General features: G+C 38.6%; 1 protein-coding gene across 7 annotated transcripts in view; it reads left to right on the top strand.

Moving 5' to 3' along the window:
• Positions 1–25,172, top strand: part of LOC116426634 (uncharacterized) — a 651,129-nt gene that overhangs the window by 194,587 nt on the left and 431,370 nt on the right. The gene's annotated exons all lie outside the window — the stretch shown is intronic.

A 25,172-nucleotide genomic window follows, 5' to 3' on the forward strand; every position in this document is an offset into this window, starting at 1 on the left:
AGCAACCGGTTATCAGTTCGGTTTTGTATCATTTATCTTGTCTTCACGAGTTCTAAGCTGTTTCAGTGTAAATTTAAGTAACCCGACCAGTTTCCCCATAAATCAAGAGGAACCAATGTATTTCGAGTAACTGTTTTGAAACCCGTGCCAGAAACTTGATTCACCTCGAAAGTATTTAACGAGAGTACATGCCTAACATAGATGTGATGTCCGAAGGTTGATAGGGAAACACGTCATCAGCGCGTTCAATCGCGGCTATTGTTTTCCACGCCAAACTGCGAGGCTATTAACGAAATTTATTATTTATTCATTTAACGGTTGCCTCGTTTGTAAACTCAAAAATAGATGTCGTTTCTCAGATCGAACGTTTACTATCTTCTTTATTATAAAAAGATTTATTGGCATAGGCAACATTTCGTATGACAAATTTCTATTTTTATTTATTCAAATCATACCATGTGTTTTCTCTTAAAGAATTTCTACTTCAAATCTATGTAACACACGAACCTACGTGAAAATACATTTCCATAAAAATATGTTTAGCATTTTTTTTATAAAGTCTATATTTTAATTAAGAAAATTCTCATAAACTTACGAAGCAATTACCAAAAATAATATTTAAGACGTCATATACCGAAAGATTATTAATAGATATTTCAATGTCTCTGCTATATCGAAAAAGAGTTTAATAAATTCCCTTTACATAATAACTTCAAAAAGATACATTCTCAAGTCCAATATTTAAAATATACTTATTGATGCATGATTACAACTATGATTGCAATTGAAAGATCAATTCGAAAATCCATAGTCGTTAATTACCGATCTGAAGAAACCTCTAGCAGATACAATACTAATATGTACCCTATGCATCGTAAAACATACTTTTATCGTGCATGATTCGACCATCCGTGCCGCTAATCACACGTATTATGTACAGCGGTGCAGGGACGCGAGCATTTATTTGGTCACACGCGTCCCTACGCGCGCTATTATCCTTTTACAGTGTGTTTGCACCCTAACGGGATTGAAGTGGTTCGAAAATTCGTATCGTTCGGCCGTTCGTGCCTTGTCATGCGAATTTTATCGGTTGTGTCGGTGGTGGCCAGGGGGATAGGACGGGAAAGGGTGCAGAAGGGGGGATGAATGCAATTTTGGAGCTTTGATTATACTTCAAAAGCAATTGTATTGGGTCCGCGTTCACGCAAAGCTTTTATCAATCACCGCTACGACTTGTTGCTTGAAAAGGCGCGAAATTACAATGTATCAATTTGATGCGCGGCAACGTATTAATTTTACGAATAAATTTCAAAGAACTCTGGCAAACGCGCCCTAGACACGCTTTGTACAAATTCACTTTGTGAACGCGGGATTTTTCGTTGGAAACCGAGCCGTGGCGATCATTGGTACGCTTCCCGTGCCTTCCATCGATCTTCCTTTAACGGTATCCCGCATCCGCGCGCCATGTTTTCGTGCAACTATCGTCCTGACCGGGAATTTAAACTGCGACCTGCCGCTTATGCGAGGTAATTTCAGTGAATTAATTGTTTGCGTAAACTCCTTTGATATTCGTGAGATGGCCCCATTATTAATTGAACGCTTTTCGGAGCTGAATATTATATTTTCGAAGCGCAGCACGTGTACTCATTCTTTGTTTGTTTAGTATTCTTTTTATCGTATTTTGTATTCTTGAAAATATTATTTCGTAGTTTCTTAATTTTTAGTTTTTATGATTGATTGGAAAATGTATAGAGATAATCAAGATAATAGCGTATGTAGATGTAGCATAAGCTGACTAATGGTAGTAAATACCTGTATGTATTTCACAATGAAACAGCTGTAGATCAGTGATTCTCAACCAGGATTACCAGACCGAATACTTAGGGCTGTATAAAAGAAATTTTACATCAACGAAGAAATTAAATTTAAACAAATTTCTAACAAAGTACTAAAATTTCTACTTCTATTTACAAATATCGCGAAGATTGCAGTCATTCAAAGTCCTACACTTAGCACTGTATTTTACATAATTTAAACTTCGGCGAAAAAGGCAATTAAAGAACCTCGAGAATCATGTCGAGTACATATTATTCGTTTCACAAACATCGAACCATATTCAACATTTGAAACACGAATAAGTTAAATTTAAAAAATTCTTATTAACCGATACAATGCAATTAATCTTATTTGTCCATTGCTATTAACCTTACTAATTTATCATTTATTAGTACCTACGGTATAGTACGTCAATACGAAACAATAGCGTTAATATTAGCGTCAAAAATTCTACTAACATATTTCCACAATATAAATACAAAATTTGCCAAGTGATAGGCAATCGAGGAACGCGTTGAAAACCACTGCTTAGGAAGAATCGCGAAAAACATCGCTCTCACTGGCGAACGTTCCACTTTGCTCCTTTCCGTCGCTCCAGTTCCATCTCTTTTGACAAAGAGGCCAGAAAACAAGCTGCGAATTGATGCGGTAATGCGATATGTGGTCTGTGTTCGACGTTTTCGATGCAACCGGGCGATGTTTACCGCACCGTCAAGACGATTTCATCAAAACATCGCGATAAGTACCCGCTTTGGTAAATATCCATCGTTACCCGAGGGTAGGAACGGCCACGGGGTACACGAAAATATATGGTTTCATCCATTTTGATGAATATCCGCGGGCGATTGTCGCTTTACATTTGACAGTCGTAGGTTCGGCTGGTCTCGCTGTTTGTCATTGTGTTCTCCGATCTTTCTCTAACCTGGCTTCTCTTCCTTTCTCCTTCGCGGCATAGAGGAGCTTATGCACCATTGCAGTTGCGTCGTTTACTTCGTGGAAACTATTATGTTGGCTTTCTACCGACGTAAACAGACCGATAGCTCGGGATACTGTTTCGCATTGGTCGGATCGGCAAACATCAGACCCAGCGCGATCTAAGTACGGAGTTTAACCGATTACTCTTCAACTAGCAGTCTTGCTTCGCTATAACCACCCTTTTAAATTCACTGGGATCAACTGACATTGGATACGGATTTGAAAATCATTTTCTATACTCTTCCTTTGTGTTTGTTGTAGCATTCAATGCATCTGTGGACTTGAAATATTATTAAATGAAATAGAGGTACGTTCTCTAGTAATTTTTTTCTTATATTATTTTCAAATTTAAAGAATTGTTAATAAAATTAAGACACCGCTGAATCGAAATAGATTAAATAAACTGTGGTAAAATAGTGAAAGCGTGTTTGGGTCAAAGGACATAACAAGGCACAATTTTATTCCAATTATGGGCGGAAGGTGAAAGTAATGAGGAATTATTGTGAAATGTTATTTTATTCGGAATTTATGTAATTTTGATTATTATATAAATGAACGGTCATAAAGTGTCTAAAATTTTTTATTTTATATCAAATTCTGTGCAATTTAGTATGTGTAGTTATTTTTTGTGTTTGAATATATGTTACATTTGATTTATAGTGTGAAGACATTGCATTTAACACGTCCGTTAACAAGTGCACCATTTCTAGTGCAAACTGTACGTGATATTTTTACTAAAAAACTGTATAATGAAGAAAGATTCACGCATTGTCATTTGAAAATCGCATGAAAACTCAGTTATAAAAATCCAACTTTATTTAAAGAAATTTCATTTACGATAACTAGATAGCATGATTAAGTTGAACTTCATCTTAAAGTTCTCTTAGTCATAAAATGTCGAATGAAGTTGTTGAAATGCATTTTTCGGTAGAGTTCTAAAAGAACTCCAATGGCATTAATTTTTTTACGTGAGAATCTTCCTTCTGCCAAACTTTTATATATTAAAAGTATAGTCGGAATGGCTTGCAATTAATATTTAAGTAATAATCATTCTATCCCAGAAAAAAAAACTTTCCACCGAAATGATGTTCCATTTGCATAAGAAAAGGCAGACCTACTTTAAATTCCCATTGAAATACTTCTGGTTCACTAGAAACTTTATCTCTCCCCGCTGAACTTAGGTTTGTTGAACTTATTAAAGAAGTTTGACAGGATGAATTAGAAGCGGGTGCAAATAGTTCCCGTGATCAAAAAAGTTCCTGATTCGACCCGTCAATGAGTACTATATCTTCTTTCTGCTAGCGAGTATCACACAAAAATTCACGATTCTCAAAAAAAGTAATTAATCGCAGAAATAATACTTCATAACTTCTTCACCAAATTATAGTTTCATTTATATTCGTAACATTAAAAACTGCCAGACACATAGTCCTTATATTCTTCAGCCTATTTCATTATGTCTTCCATTATGCCTTTTTATGGTAGCGTGTGGCACAATTATTATATTTATAAGTACTCAACAATCGTGTCTTAGTCTACAATAATATCAATTTCAGTAGAACTTAGTCGAATTTATTTTTATCTCTCTAAATTGTACATCATAAAATGAATAATCTATATTTTCGTCTAGCTATTCATCAAAATAATACAAATTCAATTTTCACCAAATCGAATGCTCCAAATTTCTATAGTACTCAACAGACTGCAGGGAAAATGTCGCTACACGAAAGGTAATGAACCCGACGCCGATAAATTTTCGAATGCCATGAACCTGTCGATGTAAAAGGAACGCCAGTAACGGAACAACTTTTTCTCGACAAAGGCCTGGTCCCTGACCTGTCCCTTCCATCGTCGTCTGTGACTTCCAAAATCTTGAATAGGGGTGGTCCACCTAGCCGAGTCACCTTATTGTTAGCAGATTGGCACTCGAATACCGACGCGGGGAACTTTCGCGATGGTCAAAGGTTTCCGATGCAGCGAGGAGTGCCCGAAGATAACCGGAGACATCTATCTCCCTTGACAATCACTTTTTGCATCTCGGCCTGCATTCCCTTCCGGCCAGTTCTCTTCGCCGCGGCCTTGTTCCCTTCGATACGGTCTAGTTTCGTAATTTATCATCGGTCGATTAATTTACGCCAAGATCTTCCGTTTTCCGGCTTTATTCTGCGATCCGGAACACCGCCGAACCTTTAACTTGACAGTCCATTCTCGAGACATGTCCTTGTACTTATTTCAGTTACAGAGTTTCTATACAAAAATCTTGCAACTCTTGTTCTTAGTGACTTATCACGGCATTATCTTTAACCATGAAAGTTGGAAACAAGCTGTAAATTCCCCTCGCCTTGCGACGCTATATCGATGATTAGTTCTTCAGCTGATCAGCGTTCGTGATAAGAGGAAACTTTTGAATTTGTAGGTCAGCGAGGCAGACTTGGACCACGAAAGTTCGTAAAGTGGTTAATCTAGTCGGTGGTTCTACAGTAGTTGCGCCGTTTGTTTTACAAAAATACGTTCTCTCTGCTTACGCTAAAATTCACTTATAATAAATCCTTTTATTATCACTGTGAACATGAATGGAATACAATAATTATCTCCATTTTGATGTATTATAGTAAATTTCAAAATCTAATGAAATTTAGTTGGAACATTATTTTACTGTAGACTCTTATTTCCCAATGTGCGACAGCAAATTCATGGTTGCCGATAGTCACAAGTGCATTCCCGCGTTACCAGAACTTTTCAGGGTACTTAATACTTGAACGACTCTAATGGCAGGTGGCTGGAATGGCTGCTGATATTTCGTAAAAGGGCGCGTGCATTTGCGGTTGTCGGGACGTGACGAATGTGGCAGGCCGCGGGTCATTAGTGTCGGCGTCTCTGTCTATAGATTCGGGCAGCGTGCGCGCTCTCTAACAATATTGTGTCGATAGCAAGTAGTTTCGGAAGCATTGTGCAGCGGAGAAGCAAGTTACTCTATTTGAGTTATCACGTGTTCCAGTCTATTGTCGGAACTATTAGTACCGAAATGCTGTGATACTTTGGAAGACGTTGAGGACCCTTAACGATCGTTTAATGCAGCATAAGACATTACTGGGGATTTGACTATCTCCTCAGCTAATTTTCATTTTTCTCGTATCATAAATTGTACACTTTTCTCAAAATATTATTATACAATATGATATGAGAAATGGAATATGAACTCGTTGACATACAATAATTTAATATATTTGTGCAATTTATTTATAATATATAGAACAGAAATTTTACAAGAAATTTTACTTTCTAATATTTCTTTGTTTTTTTTACTACATTGGACAATGTTAAATGTATTATAAACACGTAAATATCTCCACCCGCAAATAATCAATATTATAATTCCATATTGTATAAGTACTTAAAACTTCCAACCTGCCAAAATCAATCAGATGAAACCAAATTTTGCGTTTATTATACCTAGAGTTTCATTATAACACATTTAATCACTTCCCACCAAAAAAATCGTACAATCCCAAAAAGCAATGTTTTCCAATAACCCAAAAAATATTTAATTGTTTGGACCAACAAATCACTGGAACTTTTAAGTTTTGCGTTTTCTTTCGTTCATTTAACTTCATATCAATTCTTACATTGTCTGTTTACCCTTATAATTTACCTTTATTTTGTAACCAGTTGTCTGACTGGTTACGGTAGGAGTAGGAATATACAAAGTGCCAGTACATTTAGTGTGAAAAAACATCTTTACGATCTTCGCCTGTAATTAAAACGCTCTGCAAGCTCTAACTTTTCCCGTTTATTGTTTCATCGCAAACGAGAACGACGATTTTCAAACGACCCTTTTTCGAATTTCGACGAAATCGCGACCGGCTCGAACAATTTCCCGACGTTCCTATTCCTTTCATCGTCCACCTCTTCTATTTATTACGCGTTTGCGTCCCGCGATGTGCTTACTTAGATACGCTGGCCCGTGGCGAGAGCTTATCTCGCGTCTCTTAATACTAATGCCATTCCTCTCCGTATGTTTAGCTTGATTTTCCAAGAAATACGGCGAGATTAACATGAAACGCGGACGCGTATCAAAACGATCCCGTTCTATCCTAATTTATTCCGAATACGATTCCGAGAGATAAATCTGCGAACGAAGCCGTGTGGAGAATACGACCGTCTCCCGTTTTGATTTATTAAGCTGACCTATTGTCGGGAATGGGAACGACACGCAATCGGGACTTCGGTGAATATCGGATGGAGATTATAATCGCGATATCTTTGAGATATCGATGGCAAAGCTCATAATACTAATATGGTAATTATTGCGTATGATTATTGTGTTTGAGTTAGTACAGAATTTGAACGTTCGAAAAATTGTGTCGATTAGTAAGAAAGTATTTACCTAGGATTAGGTTTCATTAAAAATATGGTCTTATATTATGCAAATATATTATTCAAATACAATCATTTCTCTGTTTTATTTTTTTATTATCACTGTAGTAATTTTTCAGAATATCTATCATAATATTAATTTAAATACGTGTAATTAACATTTTCGATGATCAAGATATACATTATAATTCAAATATGAGAATACAATACTAAATCCGTCACAGAATATAAAAAGAATTTGTAAAAAAGGATACTACAAGAAGTTACTGCTGAGTGCTAATTGATTTTCATGAAATTAATTCGAAAAGTCCATGCATGTCGATCGAACGTCGTTTGCCTTCCCAGGGGAAAAAGAGGGGGACAACGGAATGTGAAAAAGGACAGACGAAAAGAGCCACCGTCTCGGTCACCGTATCTCTTATTCTGTCTCACTTTTTCCCTCTTCCTCTCCCTTTTCGTCGCTTCGATGTTCCCTCTTTCCTTCAAACGAGACCGATCGTCCCGAGAGGAACGGAAATCTTTAATTGAAAGCGTCCTCGAGCGAGAGCAACTTTTATAATTCCCCGGTCGATGATTAAAATTATAAGTTGGGCCATGTCAGCGGCAGAGAATTGTTGCGTTGAAAAAGAAAAAGAAACGAAACGAAAGGAAAATCGGGGCTGGTGACTGTCGTCGTTGAACAATACACGGAAACGAAAAAAAAATTATTCTTTATGTTTGTGCCCCTTCGCTTTTCGTTTAGTCAACATTTTTCCGCAGTTTTCGTTTTTCATTGTAGAATTTGAATGTTATTAGTACATTAGAGACTTTTATGCGGTTGCAGAAAATGTTATGGTAAATATTAAAAATAAATACTGAAAAGATGTACCTAAATAAAATTTGGTGCGATGTAAGGTGTTATTGAGTACCCGCGGCAAATATGTTCGCAAGTTATTTATTTATGTAGGCGAGAGTTCGGAGGCAGAACGGGTAATCTCGTCCTCGCGCCTTTCCGCTTTATTTATATTCGTTTCCGGAAACGCGTTACCCCTTGGAAACTTCGAGGGTGGAGCTAATTCCCTTCTTCAACGTCGCCTTGATTTTTGGCAAGGGGAAAAGTTGTGAATTTCTAATTCGGAATCTTTTTCCGAACCGCACTGACCGTGCGGCCGAAGAAGCCTTAACGGGACATGGCTGGCAGCATTTTATGGTAGGGTAGCCTATTCAACTATGCACATATACAAAGTGTAAAATATTTTCGCCGGCTTACAGACTTTAGGGTAGGCTTAATTGCCTATACCTGAACATCTGTAAGTGGTTAGTGCTATTTCCTACCAACGCTGCGAGCCACGTACCGCTACAAAAAAAATGAAACACGAGCAATGCCATGTTTCTGGTAGTTTTATAAACTTCGTCGCGAGTAGAATTAACTAGCAATGGTCAGACATTATTGTCAGTTATGCTTCAATGCATACGCATCTAATGGACTTTTTAAATTATTTATATCTATCTGTTACGCAAAATAATTGAAATTCTACTACTTGAAGACTTAAAGTAACGAATTATGAAAAATAATAAAAAATTAAAAACTACCCTGGTAAATATATATACCAAAATAGTAATCTAGTAAAATGATAAATTATAATTTACCGAATATTTACGTAGTAAAATATTGTACAATTTTTCTTCGAAGTTGCAATTACCATATACGATCAAATATTTGTCATCAATGTTATACACGTTCGCAATAAACATTCATTTTCATGTGCCAAATGAACACCTGAACTTGAAATCTGTATTCGGCAAGCCAAACAATCGCTGATTCGAAACTTCAAAATAACGATTGAATTATTTCCAACGTACCTGACAGTCGTCACAGTAAAAAATGGTATTCTAAACAATGGTCTCGTTAAACGTGATCCCGGAGCGTGCACATTGCGCGCCGTTAAGGCGGGCCGCGCGCATCTTCTCGTGGAAGCAGCGACCGAACGTTCTCGCCAGCCAAGATATTATTCTTCCCGAAAGACTTATGCGAAGCAGCTGCGCCAGCATCGCGGTTTCCCTCGGTCGAAACTACAATTACGCCGGAGCAATCTCGACGCGGCATTGGTTCATTGCTGATGAAACAGCGCCCGTTTCTTCTCTGACTATATATAACAATTATTCGATCGTTAGCGTGGTTTATTGCGACGGTGTAACGACACCGCAGATAAATCATGTTCACGAATCGAAGCCCTGTGTTTGAGTTACCCCATCAAACACTTATTTTTAAGCCGTTTTGCTGATATGGTTTCGGGAATTTGTTGGGCCTCGAAATTTTCGAAACCCTTGAATCACTTTGTGTATTTATGTAGTTTTTATATGTTTAATTTAATATTTAAATTTATATTTAAATATTTAAAGAATGGAAGAATTTTTAGTTGACAGACAATCTGATGTAATTATGAGTTACGATGTAATGTTTAATTTATTATAATTCTCTTTTTCTGTAAACTTTCGGCTGGAAGAGTATGATAGAAAATTTATGCTCGCTGATTCGGGAACGAAAAGTTTTCAAGAAACAGGAACTCGACCACGTACAATGATGTTTTTTCCCTACATTTTCGAGACAACCTGAAATTAATTACAAACATTCATTTTGAACTTTTTTACATCTGCGATTTATATTGGACACACGTTTGATAAATTCATTGTTGATTTACATGTAGACATTACAATGAAAAATGTATTATCATTGAATTTATTCGAAGAGGAATACAGTGCAACATAAATAAAAAAGATCGCGTACCAGCTTTATATACCCATCTTTCTTTCACTCATAATAACAACATTTTCAAGATTCTATCAAAAATCATTAATATCTAACATATAAATGAACAACAATTGCAGAAACTATTTTTATAAAGTTCAAAATTACATTTAGTACAACTTGAACCTATAAATTCAAGTAACAAAGGAAATAACAATTTCCTACAAACTATAGTTCGCTAAAAATAATATTCTACTTATTTACAACGTAATACTGTACCAAATACAGTATTCCAAATCAAAAGGGTGTTCGAACACTTTTCCAAATCTAGAATATCAGTTGCTTACATTTTTTAAAATTCATCTTCTCTGCAAGATTATTCCTGAAACGTTCGTTAAAAAGCTTCCAAATTGAAAACGGTGTTGAAAGAGAATTATACACGGCGTTCTTTCCGTCTTGTGTTTCACGCTCCAAACGCGAATTATCCTAATTGTAGTACTTTAATCCGTTGATCGAAGGATAAAGGTTCGCGGCGCACAATGAGATGACAACGGCGCAAAGCAGGACGACGAATTAGCCCGGAGGGCAGCAAATTAAATGTCAACGCGATTACTCGCAAACACGACGGAACCGCGGTGAATTTCGACGGCGGTCGCATTCTCTTTGTGCAACCGGATATCCAGGTTCGCGTTAATCTTGCGCTTCTACAGCGAGTATACACGTCTTAGCGGAATCCAACCGCGGCGTGTTTCGGGGTTTGCATAATTCCGCAGCGAATCGCGTTCTATCCTCGTCCGGAATATTTTCCGAACACTTGCGAGAAAAGTTTACCCGCCGGAGCGACCCGCCAACTTTACTTATTCACACCAGACGTCTGTACAGGATCTCGCAAACACGACGAACGATTCTGAATGACGAGAGTGAAACGAGATTTACGCCAATATCATGATCAAATATAGTTCTTCTTAGGTTAACTGAAATTTAATTAATTTGATAATTTCATAATTTGGTAATTTGATAATTTGATAATTTGATAATGTGATAATGTGATAATTTGATAATGTGATAATGTGATAATTTGATAATGTGATAATTTGATAATTTGATAATTTGATAATTTGATAATTTTATAATTTGATACTTTATTACGCAATTAATGAAACATAAAGTAACAAAATAAAATATTTACATACTTAAACAGTTACACAGAATACGTAAGGGAAGAACCTCGATGCCTCGAGCGTTCATATAAAATGATTTAAAACGACTGATTGCCTAAAAACTAAATCCCACGTGACATCCTCCCACGTCCTGAAAACGTACACCTTCGAGAAACGTCGCCGATCGTTGGTTGTTCGTCGACGATCGCTTCGTTCGACGTTCGTGGTATTTTGCGCTCGAAAAGATTCCGAAAAAGGTCCGAAAAGGTTCCAACCCACTACAGTAATTTGGTTGTTTGATAGTTTAGTAATTTGGTAATTTGGTAGTTTAAGAGTTTAGTAGTTTATCAGAACTGACATACATTTCTCCTCGGATGCAGTGTTTCGCAGAAATTACATTCTTAAAGCAAAATACAGTATAGTACAATACAAATTCAGTAACTGCACTCTATCAAATCCGATGTGAAATTTAAACTGCATCTATCTAAATCCTCGATTTATACAACTGCATGAACATCTACTATATCCTATACCAAAATCTCACTCTGTTGATGAATATGATAACATAATACAAGCACGTAACATAAAACGAATTTCGAAATCAGTCGCCGCTTCGAGCACTATTTTAAAATCCAAAGAAGGACATTCCCGTAAACGCATTCAACGAAATTTATAATTATAATTTCGCCCCGCGGTGTAATAGCTGAATGGAAAGGGATTCCTGGAGGCTATGTTTCACTGGCTCCCCGCACGCATACCTATATAAGTAGGTATATTTAAATACGTCTGCATGTATTTATGCCCGCGAAACGCTTCTGCACTCTTCGAGGAGCCCCGAAGTTCCCCCGGAGGAACTTTGCAAATTTGTTAAATTGCCAATTTACCTTCAAAACTAGCGGCCTCCCTTCAACGTCGTCGCCTCCATTCCGGTGTTCTTTCCTTTACCCCCCTCCACCACTTTCCCCACACCCTCTGCCAGCCCGCGATCCACCGTCCTCGTTTATTTCTTTTCTGCTTTGTCTCTTGTTAGCGGGCCAGCGAACTTTTTAATCTTCATTTCCGTCCAATTAGTCCGGGGAATTAATTACGAGCCCTTCCGAGGACCACCGGCACGGTTTATCCCTTTTCGGGCTGCCGGGCGTCACCAATTTTCGAATTAATTCGGACGTTTCGTACGGCTGGGCCTGGTCGCCGATGAAATTTGTATGGATTTAATAAGTTCGCCCGCGGATCCGGGTAATCACGGTTCAATAGAGTCGATTTAATTATACCGAATGAATCACGCGGCTCGAAAACCCTGAATGACTGTTACATCACGCGGCGAAATAAAATAATTAAGTAAAAAGTCCGTGCAGCGTCGAGGATTGCGCACGTTGGCGCGATCGCTCCTAGCATGTCCGTCGTCCGATGTATAATTACCGACTGTTGTAGAATTAATGAGTGAAACACGTTTTATCGGGACTTTTAATACCGTTATTTTTAACGCTGCGCTCGAATACCTTCATCCATATAAAAACTCGAAGAAAACATTCTAGGTGCATCGTTTCGATCCGATTGTTTGTTTCGAGCGATGCACCGGGATGTAGGTGTGGTATTGTTTTTAATCAATTTTATTTACGGCCCGATCCTCTTCGAGTTTTAACGAGGAAAACGATACCGCCGATGTTTCGAATAAGTTTCATTTGCGAGGCGGGTATAATTGAAAACCGGCGGATGTGAATATTCGTAGTTTCTATTTTTGATTTTCTCCATCGACAGGAAACGTTCGTGAAGCGCAATGATTCGACGAGGGTTTTAAATTTCGAATGCACGGTTGGTCCGACGATAATTTAGAAATTATGTCAGGAATTCAGCGACCCGCGTTTTCGCCGGAATGTTAATATATTGAATGAAACGGACAAAAGCGGGAACGTTTAAAAGGAGTTTTCTGAATTACATATTTTAATCCCTTTAATTTCAAGTCTACGTCTCACACAAGCGAATATAAACGGCGAAAGCATGCACGCTCGCATTCTACACGACCCAGTTCTATTTAAGTTATAATTTCCCGTATTTTCATTACTCCCCCGGGTCCACTGTTTTTCCTTTTTCCGTGGAGCTATAAAAATTTACAGAACTATCCAGTGCAAACAGAATTATTGCTTTTCGCGGAGAAATTTCAGGGAGCAAGTCGAGCCGTAATTGTGTTCGAGCAAAGCTAATAATTGAATGATTAAACTCAGTTAGGAACGGTTTTCGTGTTTCGAATTATTCAAATATTTTGTGCTTGTAAACTGCGAATGTCTAAATAATATTATTTTATTGCTGTATTTATTAAACTGTTTTTAACTTTTACATTCCTCAGAAGTTAATAATTCAAGCATGAAATTAAGGTTTACACAAAACAATTAAATTTCAACACAAAAATTTATAATTCCTAGTCCTGCTATAACCCTTTGTTCACTAAAATTATTCTAATTAGCAATAATATTCAATTAAAGCAATTCTATTAATAATAAAATTCACCACTTTCATATTTCAACTATGATACTTTAATCATGATAAAAATTTAATACCAAAACTTTTAAAAATCTTCTGCAATAGAAAAACAATACGTTTTAAATACTTCATGCTATGATGTCACTAAAACATCGAATACGTACTTATATGTCCAATATCAATTTTTCCAACCTTCACCTTTTTTCAATTAGAAATTAGGCGTTAGATCAATGTCGCCATGAGTTCATGTTAAACTTGATCCCGTTGAAGCTGGACGTTCGCGAGCGAAGCAGAACGCCCGAGAAGATTGGTGGTTATGTGCCTGCGGATAAGGATTCTACGGTGTAGAACATTCTGTAAACGAGTTCGACGCATTTACATCGACGGTGCCATTACTCGTTTATCTATCGACCCATGGAGAGTATCTCATGGGAGCTGGCCGGCCGGTCATCCGGCTGGATCGTTACGCGTACCGCGAACCAATCGATTCGAGTAATTGAGCAAGATCAACGGAACCCGGGTTCATATCTGTACTTTTTTCTCCGAATCGTTATCCGAATATCCAAATGTTCGGTTAGGACTCGATCGTCGAAGTTTCCGATCTAAAATTCGCTGGCAAAATTATTTTGCTCGAAATTGAGATTTCGGCTTCGGTCCTCGTGTAATATTACTTCGTTTAAAATTGATGAGGAACAAAAATATTCCTTCGTGGTTCGGGAATGCAATGAAGAATGCATGACAATAATTGTGTCGCAGTATGTTGAATGTTTCCTGTATGTTTACTATTCAAAGATATAGGTTTAACTTTTTCCTTGAAATATATGAAATAAGAGAATTTTTCGTGCACTATGAATTCCCCTTTTTTTTTATTGTTAGCTTGAATGTATTAGATGATGGATGTTAATATGGCATCTTTTTAAAATGAATTTATCATCTGTTTATGAAACGAATTTACGATTTATAAATTTAATTCCGATGATATTACCCTATCTGTGAGATAAAAATGGAAAATTCTAAACTAGTGGGGAAATGCTCATTAAGTTAAACTTATCGAATTTCTGTGATGAATACAGAAATCAACATACGTATCTAGCAGAGAGTCTCGGCAGGACTAAGCAGTGAAACAAAATACGAGTAGTTTCACGATCATCCAATATATTCTAAAATATTTTAAACGTGATTTTACATATTGCATTAAAAGCAGCTCGCGAAGTAGCTTCGCCTGACTTGTCCAGGAACTTCTATTCCCACCGAAGTTCTAGCGTAATATTGAAATAATTAACTGCCTAGTGTAACAAGTTTCGTAAGAAGCTTACATCGCGCTGTAAATAACCGCAATTTCGGTTACATTACCACAGCCCCGGTAATAAGAATACACTCGAAGATTGAACAGGTAGACAAGACCACGTATTTCGACGGTGTATAATTTTGTTGTCGGCTCAATTAAAATACTATAGAATATGCTCTGATTATTATACTCGTCGGTCGAATCCACGAAATGTTTTGCATCCCCTATAACAGTTACTCACAAGTGCCTGTCTATCCATACATATATTTTACCGAATTAACCCCCGCCACAAAATGACGAGTGAGACTTGTAGTGAAGATTATTAGCTTTATTTAATAAAAATTAATATTATTTTCATATTTACCAAAATGAAAAACTATTTCGCTATTATCAATGATTTACCTTCAAATTAAGTACACCTATAATGAGAAAATATTTCTTTGTGCCCTTTGCAAATTGTCTATACTAAAATAAATGAGTCGAACATAGTCGCGAAGGAAATTATACGATAAAAGTCTAAGTAATATTTTTTTAGTAACCGGTACATAATTTTCTCAACGAATATATCCCATTTTAGAATATATGAGTTACAGTTTATCATAATATAAATAACTCTTGGTAACTTCAAATATAACATTCGTTAGACACATGAAATATAGTTGCATAAGTAAATGAGCGGATACTCTTTCGAGTGACTGTACATACATACTTTCATGAAAGTATCGCTGCATTCGTCGGCGATTTTCTGTCTTCCGTTGCTTATCGATCGAAATTCCCTTTTTCATTTCCACGATGGCGGAGGTTCCATGGCTGAGTACCCGGAATATGGCGCGCAAAATGGCGCACCGGGCCGGCGCGCTAAGTAAGTGCATGGTATATCTGGATTAGGCTTTCAGATTGTGGGATGTCCATTTGCGAGCATAAATGAGAGCATAAAGTGGTGGTCTTGGAATCAACTTCCGGTTATGTCCGCTATAAATGGCTGGAACGCTGCCGCGCCAGTATATCAGAGTTTAAGAGAAGCCAGGTTAACTCTGGAACGCGCAATTATCACGGAAACCTTCGTCCCGCAATTGAATCGGGCCGCGAGAAACGGAACTGTCCGCGTGTTTATTATTTCGTGCGCTGTTCTTCGGCCGTGATTTCTTGTCGCTCGTCAATTGCCGTTTGTCGTTGTCGATTTTTAATCGGTTTTATATCCTAGGTTTAATTATCGTAATTACAACAACTGATGAAAGCATTCCTACAACAAGGTTTTATATCGGAATTGTCGTTGTATAGTGTTTCCTGGAACTTCTATGTACTATTATATTTCTTCTTTAATATTTACCATTCTTATTGTATCATTTCTACCATTTTTATACCCTTATCTAATGATTCTCTCATTATTTTATAATTTTCTTATCTTATATATAATTTCAGATTTTAAAAATGTTAAACATTCCAACGACGAATCTTTTGCATTAACAGATGGGTTCCAAGTTTCGCCAGTTCTCTTCCAAACATAAAAGTATTAACAAGTGATCAAACAACTGACAAAGATAAAAGTACTAATAAGTAATCAATTAATTTGACAAACATAAAACTACCATGTCAAGTGCTGAATCATCCACAAGCAAATCATCTACACACCAAATCTCAATAATTCCATATTCTTCCATCGCCCAACATTTAACACTAAAACTACCAAACGGGTCAAAACGACTCCTTTGATTTCTTCATTTTCTAGTGATTAAAAAGGTGACAAATGTTTTTCTGAGAAATTATTAAAGATATGAATTTAGCAATACGTAAAATGAATTAGAAATCAATATAATATTGATTATATAATATTGATTAATATAATATTGATTATAAAACTACCGAACAAATATTTAATTGTTCGGTAGTTTTAGTATTAAAATACCACTTTATCCGTGCAATTTAATACTGTCGTCGCACCTAACGCCAAAAACTATACATAGAACACAACCTTTCATAACCGTATCAAAACAGACCCATAGCTGGTCGCAGGTGGGTTAAGAGACAATACAAAGGGCAGTGAGCGACGCGTTCGACGCGGAAACAGGGAGATACGTTTCTGAGGCGCAGGTTTCTGGAATGTCGAATGGCCCGGGGAGAAGTTCCGGCGTACTTACAGCTAGGCAACGTAGGGTGATGGTCCGTGGATCGTGTCCAGGCTATCTATCGGCAGGGCGCGGCGTTGGACGAGAAGTGCCTCTAGGAAGCTTAGCTGTCCCGGCGTACAATGTAGCAATTGCAGTGGACCGTGGAGCCGGGCACGTGTAATTAAATGCAATCAGGGAACAGAGTGCTCCGAATTGCCGGCGTTTAGCTCACTCCGCGCCGGCTGTTGCTCCTCTTTCCCTCTTACATTTTCCGCGGCCGTACATAGACACGAGCGCCGACCCTCGGCTGCGCGAACGTGTAGACTGCGGTCCTATTCGGCATTTCATCTCGGTAAGCCCCGGAAAGAGCGAAGTTGAAAGGCTTTCAATTCGATAAAACGCTTTCAGCAAACTTCAGTTCGGAGCAATTAACGGAAATTAATTCCCGTTTCTTTTCCCCCGCCGCCGGCCTCTGCATCTTTCCACGGACCGACCCACACCATCATACACCGCTGACAGCCCGTCCCATTCGTCCGTCTACTGTTCTCCAATGACGTTTGGTATAGTCCGATGGAGAAAAGACTTCGCTTGTCCTGAAAGCTAAAAAGTCAGGGAGGTAAGGGATCACTTCCACTCACGATGTTGGGGACGCTAGAGTCTTTCATGCAGGATCGTTATTGGTCGCGCTGCATTAACGAAGAATGAAAGCGAGATTGAATACAACGGAGTAAGATGTAACGAAGGGAACAAAGTTGGTGGCGTTATGAATTTTATTGTCTTTGCGCACCAATACTGACCATGCGTGGAAGACCGAGACGGCTCAAACTTTGTGAGTGAAAGTGCCTCCTTGCCTCCCTGACTTTTTAGTTTTTAGGACAAGCGAAATCTATTCTCTGTCGGAATATAACTTGTCCCTTGGATTGAAAAAGCAAGTGCAGTAAGGGGACATGACCACTTGCGATGAACGTTGACGCTTCGGTTTCGGCCGCTTTTGTTATTGGCTGATTCGTGTAAACGAAGATCGTCGGTGAAACAGAATACGACAGAGTGAGATGGAAATAAGAAGTTGACGTTCATATTCATTCCCTATCGTCATATCTAGTGCTAGTGCCAAGTTCCCGTTAACTTCCCAACGCCCCGCTCTCAAGGATTTCCCGAAAAACATATCACAGATTACAAAGAAGTAGGAAGCCACTAAAGGCAACTGCGGAGACGATGGCGCGAGTACCACCGGTCCACGGTGCGTCCATCATAGTCGTTCGAGTCGGTACGTCGAGGTACCGTCCGGTTTAGAAGTATTGGCGGCTCTCCTTGACGACGAGAAGTCGGGCGGCAAGGAGACTCTTCCAGTCCTGATGCTCGGGCTGCCATCGTCTTCGGCGCATGGTCAGTGTTGGCGCGCAGCATTAACAAAGGACGAAAGCAAGACTAAATACGACAGAGTGAGATGGGATTATAGAGAATTTTGTTTTCATTTTAGATTAAAACACAATGAATTGCAAAAGTAGAAACTTTATGTTTTAAAATGAGCTACGATTTCTTTTCAGTCAGTTACCACAGTTTGAACGTCGGCAATTTTTCATAGAAAATGTTGTGATCCCAGTGTATATTTATTATTTAAATCTATATTACGATCTATATTATGTTCTTACTACATAGAAAACCATGAATACTTTCATGTCCTGCTAATGACAATAATCGATAATCATTTTGGGTATTTGTTGTAGTCGATCTGGTGTTTTGTTTTTAAAGATTATTACCTTCGAATAAATGTTTTTTCCTTAATTTTGAGGGAATGTTATTGTGTATTTTGTTTTGTTCATTGTAATTGGGATTGTAACTATATCTTTATGTTTGTTTTTAGATATCCTTCACACACGTTTTGAACCAAACAATGGTCCGATTAATTTGTGAGGAATTAAAAATGATCACAGTATTCAATAAAAATTTACATAATAAAAATAAAGTACTCATTGTATTGTTTAAATTACTAATATATTTATCGCAAAGACGATTTCCAAACCTATAAAAACTAATCAAAATCCACAGTGCTGCCTTTCAAAGAAAATATGCGTTTCGCATCACAGTTCTTTGTGGTTGAATGAAATATTCCTATACCATCCAACAACTGATTAAGAAAGAAAACGATCTGCCTCTTTCAATTCGCGATCTAGTCTCTAACTTCAGCAGTACGTAAATTTCCCCAATTGTGTTCGCAGCGTTGCTTAACGATTACAGTAACATCTACGCGTTCCCAAGGCCATGCTCCACTTTATATTATCTTAGTAAAGTGTCCTCGGAGACTAACTGAGCGTACACGTACACTGGTCTGGCCGGCGCGCACGCATTGTTCCTCGGGTTTGGTAAGTGGGCCGACGGTGGCTGGCGCATTCTTGAATAAAAGAACGCTTCAGGTATTTCCAGGAGACATTTCGCAGGGCCCCATTATTCTCACCTTTCGCCTATTCTTCGCGGCATCCCTGTTCTAACGCGCTAGTAACAAGGAACACGGTGAGACTTTCGATGCCGAGGATTCCGATATTCATGAAAACGATCATCAAGGCAATAACTAATACGAATTTGTGAAGAATTTTAACCACTTAGAAGATTATTGATTGAAGAATAAGGATTCCGAATCTGATCAAGGAATCTTCAATGTTGACCAGAACTGTTTAATTCATTGAAAAACTGAAATCGTGTAGAAAATTATGTGCAATATTTATTTAAAAGTAGGAATTGGGATCTGGTTAACTAATCTAGTAGATTTACAACGCAAGTATCTTTTCTTTTCGTTTTTTGGTGTCCGTTATCTTGTAAGTAATTATTTATATTATACAACTGTATCGTATAAATGGTTTTAATAAATTAAAAAAAAATTATAAAAGAATTTCTATGTTATTCTTATTTTCAGATCTTTAAAATTTAAACGTATCTTTCTCAATCTTCTTATGCATACACTAACCAAAATCAAACCATTTAAAGTATTTCCTTTATTAACCACAAATAATCGATACTTCACAATTTCCATGAAATATTTTCTCCCATCACGAACAAAATAAAAATTTTATTAAACCTTCATCGAAGTTCGTATCCATCTGCATCTGACACATCACGAATCCATAAAATCCATAATCCACTTAGAATTATTAATCCTCGAAATGGAAAGTGATACTCAAATTTCCCTCTTTCCTTCCTCCAGCAAAGTACTAATGACTTTCAATCGCAGGCTCCGCATTTGCCATTGAAAACCGTTTGAAAATATTCGAACTCAAGCTTGCCGACACAATGACACAGCAAAGCCGCTGCGAAGCGTCCGCGGAAAAGACAGACTATTTCGAGAGACCGTTCGGCTAAAAGCTTGGCGACGACGGTAGCAGCATGAAAGGCGGACGGCACGCAGTTCGGTTTCGTCAAACGCAAAGTCGCATCAAAGGGAAATCCTTACGGAATCTTCGTCCCACGGACGTGTACGCTTCCGATACGCCTACAGCTTTTTCTTTGCAGCGAGCGGTTCGATCATCCTCGCGAAACAACAGTTTATCTCCGACGCTTCGGATGCGGCGATTTAAGCGAGAGACCTCGATCGTCTCCGCTGTTTCCTCTTACGTCATAGGCCAGTCCTGGGGGGGTGAATGAGCGCACCGTTTGCGTAACAATAAAGCTACGTTTTCTACGTGAAAGGGATGCGGGAGGGGATAAAGGAGATGGGACGGAGGCAGGAGGAAGAGCAGGCGTTCCAGTAAGCAAAACAAAAGCGCACCGAAAATCACGAGCAACGGCGGCAGAGGGGTTCGGGTTTGGTCTCGAATCCACGACAGGAAAAGCGCAGACAAAAGGGTTTAGAGGCGGCCTATAATTCAGGGTTGATGGCTGGATGGACGAACAGGGGTGGACGGAGAAAGCCGTGGGTGGAGGAACAGCGGTGCGCTAGGTGAGGAGGGGCTGGAAGGGAGAATTACGAGGTCACTTCCGGTGGCGCCTGCACAACCTTCCGGTTCCGGTCGCGCGCTCCTGCTTTTACTCTAGCCATGTCTTCCTCCTTCCTCTACCGCGTGTCTCCCACCCCTTTCTAATCCCTTTTTCATTCTGCCCACCCCATGCTTCTCTTTCTGGCTTTGTCTACCTTGGATGGGTACTATGGGGTGTTGCTAAAAATTTGGTACACTTTGGCGGGATTCTTTTGGATATATTAGCGGAGGTAGTTGGCGGGTGAAACGATTTTGAGGGGAAATAGTATTTAAAGTTAATGAGGCGTGTAAAATAAATATTGAAAAGCTTGTGGTCGAAGTTAAAAAAGAACATGGCTCAGTATTTCTACGAACCAAATTACATTGGCGAGAAACTAGAAATGCACCATGACGAGTCTTAGTAGCTACAATATTCCAAAACAATTTTAGAATCTTCTTTATAATTTCTACACGTGATTAACTAAGAAGAATATCACATTTAATTTAGTTTGTAAATACTTTATAGACATTTTTATTCACTTTTTTTATTTAATTTGCTTTATAGACTTTATAGACACTTTTATTCAATTAAATACCTTTCAAATCACCAATCATCCCTTACAAGCACCAAACAAAAAATTCGAAACAGAACAAGTTTAAACATTCCCCATTAATTTCACCCGTGAAAACCTTTCGGATATTCAGCGTCACCCAGTATATAGCCCAGACAACTGATGACTTTTTTCGCCCCTCTGTTCTCTCCCTCGCATCCAGTGGCGCGCGGCCGGGTCTCTCATTTGCACGCAGTGCATCGCGGTCGCAGATCGCCGGGTGCAATCAAACTTCGCACAATGGGGTAACTTAGCCATTACTATCGCGTGGCCATGCCTTGGCCATACCGTATCGGCCGCGGTTCTCTCTTAGCGGAGAGAGCCCCTCTTCTTCCTCTTCTATTATGCACGAGCGAGATAAATGGGGGTGAGACGCGGCTTTTCGGTAGCTGGTCCTAGCACGCCTAGCTACATCTATGATGCAAATCGGGCTCAGGAATGGTCCGCGATATTCAGGCAAGTTTGGTGCACAGGTGACTCTATTAGGGCGTAAATTAGTATTAGAGCTTGACCAATAACGTTGCAGCGGGCAAGTTGCATTTATCGGCGATCTGAAGAGAACGGATTACCGAAGACGATTAAAAATCGATTCTTGGTCCAGTTGCGAATTTATAGGGTTTCAACGGCTCCTTTTAATCGGTTTTTGAGGATAGAACTAATTGGCTGTGAAAAAGATTTTTTTTGGTTGTTCTGCGAAGATTGTGAAGTTATGTTTGTTGAGATTTGGAGCTAGTATTTTTTAGCATAACTAAGGAAATTCTTTAGGAATTTTTCAAAGGAATGATTTTATGGTTTCAGTTATTATAACGTAAGTGATTTAGAATGTACCATTTTGAACTGTTTGGTGGTTCTAACATTAGTATAAGTCATGAGGTGTTTAGTATTATTATTTTCATTAAGTCAGCATTATTATCTGCAGAAAAAGATGAATTAAAGTAAATTTGCGCACAACGAAGAAGGATATAATTCAATGTAAATTATTTTTTGAATTGTTAATGTGTTGAGGGTATAGGAAAGGTAATTCACTTTTTTATTTGTAATGAAATGTTTTGTTCTTTGTTGCATCAATGGACGCAGTTAGTAAGACGTAGTCCCCTTGTATCACTTACCTTTTTTTTTTAACGATGCTTTCTGACTTCCAATTAAAAAGCAGGCAAAACATGCCTCGTTTATACGGAACTTCTTTTACACAGAAACAGTCTTTCAGTTAATCCATTAAATTCCTAAACATTGTTACAAAAATACTTCCACGCTATCCATTACACTGCTATTTACATTTTCAAAGCCTCGTATATATGCTCTTAAATTCAATAATTCAATACAATCTTTATAGCGTCTGTTACACAGAAGAATTGTACAAACGCTTCACCCTTTTACAAGGAACTAACGACAGAAAAATCTGTTGCGCCGACCATTTGAGGAATATAACGCATTCGAAACGCACGATCCAACCCTCTATCAATTTTTATGACGCTTTTAACAACCTAAAAAATTGACCGAATATGGAGCAACGTATCAATAGAGAAGAAATACGTTTTCAGTGGAAAATATTTACAAAATTCTTGTGTTTTATTTACAACGCACATGTCGAGGCGCGCCTCGCACGGAGCGCATCGTACGCGCGAGGCTATGGAACGCGCCGCGACAGATATGAAATTTTACAGCGGAAAGCGGAATGGACTATGAAACGCGAATACATCAACGCAACGAAACAGAGTCTCTGCGCGTATCGCCGGCCGTAATAAATATCTACGGGCGAAACCAAACATTTTTTCCTGCGCCGCGTCAGTGGAACGCGGAATCGGCCGTGTATTCGAAGAATTCGGTTGCAATACGCCCACCTAATCACATCGGACATTTATTTGAGTCGCGGTTGCAGAATGAACCGTTGGTATTGTAGACGAACAAATGAAATTCAATTTGGATTTGGCGAATTGTAGACGAAATACGAAATATAATTTGAATTTGACGATGATACTAAGAGTTAATTGAGCCGCTCACAAGGCAAATGAATTAAGTCAACTTTCTTAATGTTTCGAGATTTTAGTGTCAAAGCACTTGATTGATGCTTACCGTTTTATGTCGGAAACAAATTTCCTTAATATCTGGTTTACTATCACGAAATAACAGAAACTTTTTTGAGTTTCATTTCACAAGTCGAAGCGATCGTAGTCCATGACTTATCACGATCAGCACAAGCTGACATCTAGCGAACAGTGCTTTATCATTTTCATCGATTGTATTTTTAACATTCATTACTAAATTACAATTTACCCATAAAGGCATCGGTGACGCTGTACGATTTTGGAAGAACAAAGACGTAAAGTTCTCTTATCCTTTCTTTATGAGACAGTAGAACTTTGTTTCTCTGTTGCTCCAAAACAATCACCGCACCGCAACAGGATCGCGTCGATCATATGTATAGACTCTAAATTCAAGTCATAAGTTGCCCCAAACTTACGACTACCTCCACTAATTTCTCTACTCTCCGTTTCATGAATTTAATCGATTCGTCAAACGAACATCTCAAACGTATATCAAAAAAACCTCCCCACGGCCCTTTTCAGTTGACCAAAAGAAAAAGTATTCCGAAAAATCACCAGTTATTTACAATCCTGTGTAACCGCGCGGCGCGCTCGCGAAATAATTGCCAGCGTAAAAATGTTCCGCTTTTGATGGCAGGAAGGAAGAAAGGACCGCGTGGGCCAACAATGAAAATAAAGGAAGAAAAGGAAGGGAAGAAAGAAAGAAAAACAGAAAACTCGGGGAAAAACGTGGCAGAGGAAATGGGTGAATAAAAAGAGGGTTGGTTGGTCGTGAAGGGGGCGGACGAAGAATCGGCCGGCGCGTTGTGACCGCAGTTTTTCCGCGCCGACCGCGTGGGGGATGCCGGGGCCGCGGTTTAACGGGGACGTATCTCGAGATAAGTGGGTCACGATGCAAATAGTCGGGCGCAATTTGTGCAGTGGCGCGGTGCGGTGTCGCTTTTCGCGGCGAAAGACGGGCGGAGGGCAGCCGCGCCGAAAATACGCGCGGGGATCCGCGCGTCGCATTTGAAACAATGGGTGAGCCCGGTCGGTCGCGTTTACGCGAACCGCCGCCGCGGACAAAAGGAAGAAAAACGCGAAAGGGAAGGAAGTAATACACCGGCGGCTCCCGTTCTCTGAACCGATGTAAAGATACATGCATTGTTTTCGACAATGGGAGTAGTGGGTTACGGGTTTCTTTCGTTTCTTCCTCGGGTTTTTTCTGATTCTCTTTTTTTCGAGGGGGGGGGGTGGTTCCGTTTTTAACTCCATGTCCTGTGATTCCTTTCGCAGCTGGGTAGAATAGCTTTGTCATTAATAATTAATTAAAACCGAAGTACTTTTTGTTTACGCATGTTCACGTTTGTTTTAACCTTTGACAGTCTTTTTAGTCGAATTTAGATACATTTAGTGTGGATTCGAAAATGGACTAATTAATATGTGAATTTTATGCAATTAAATTTGGTCTCTGATTAATACTGTACCTTGAACAGGAAAGTCAAATGCTTATTTCATTCCAATTTGCCTACGATACTCATTTATTCATCTTAGTCATTCTCAAATCATTGAAATATTGACTGTTTTATGTTATTTTAGATATTTATTGTATATTCCAATGTGATAAAATAAATTTTCAA

Source organism: Nomia melanderi, chromosome 8, assembly GCF_051020985.1.
Source record: "Nomia melanderi isolate GNS246 chromosome 8, iyNomMela1, whole genome shotgun sequence".
Lineage (NCBI taxonomy): Eukaryota > Metazoa > Arthropoda > Insecta > Hymenoptera > Halictidae > Nomia > Nomia melanderi.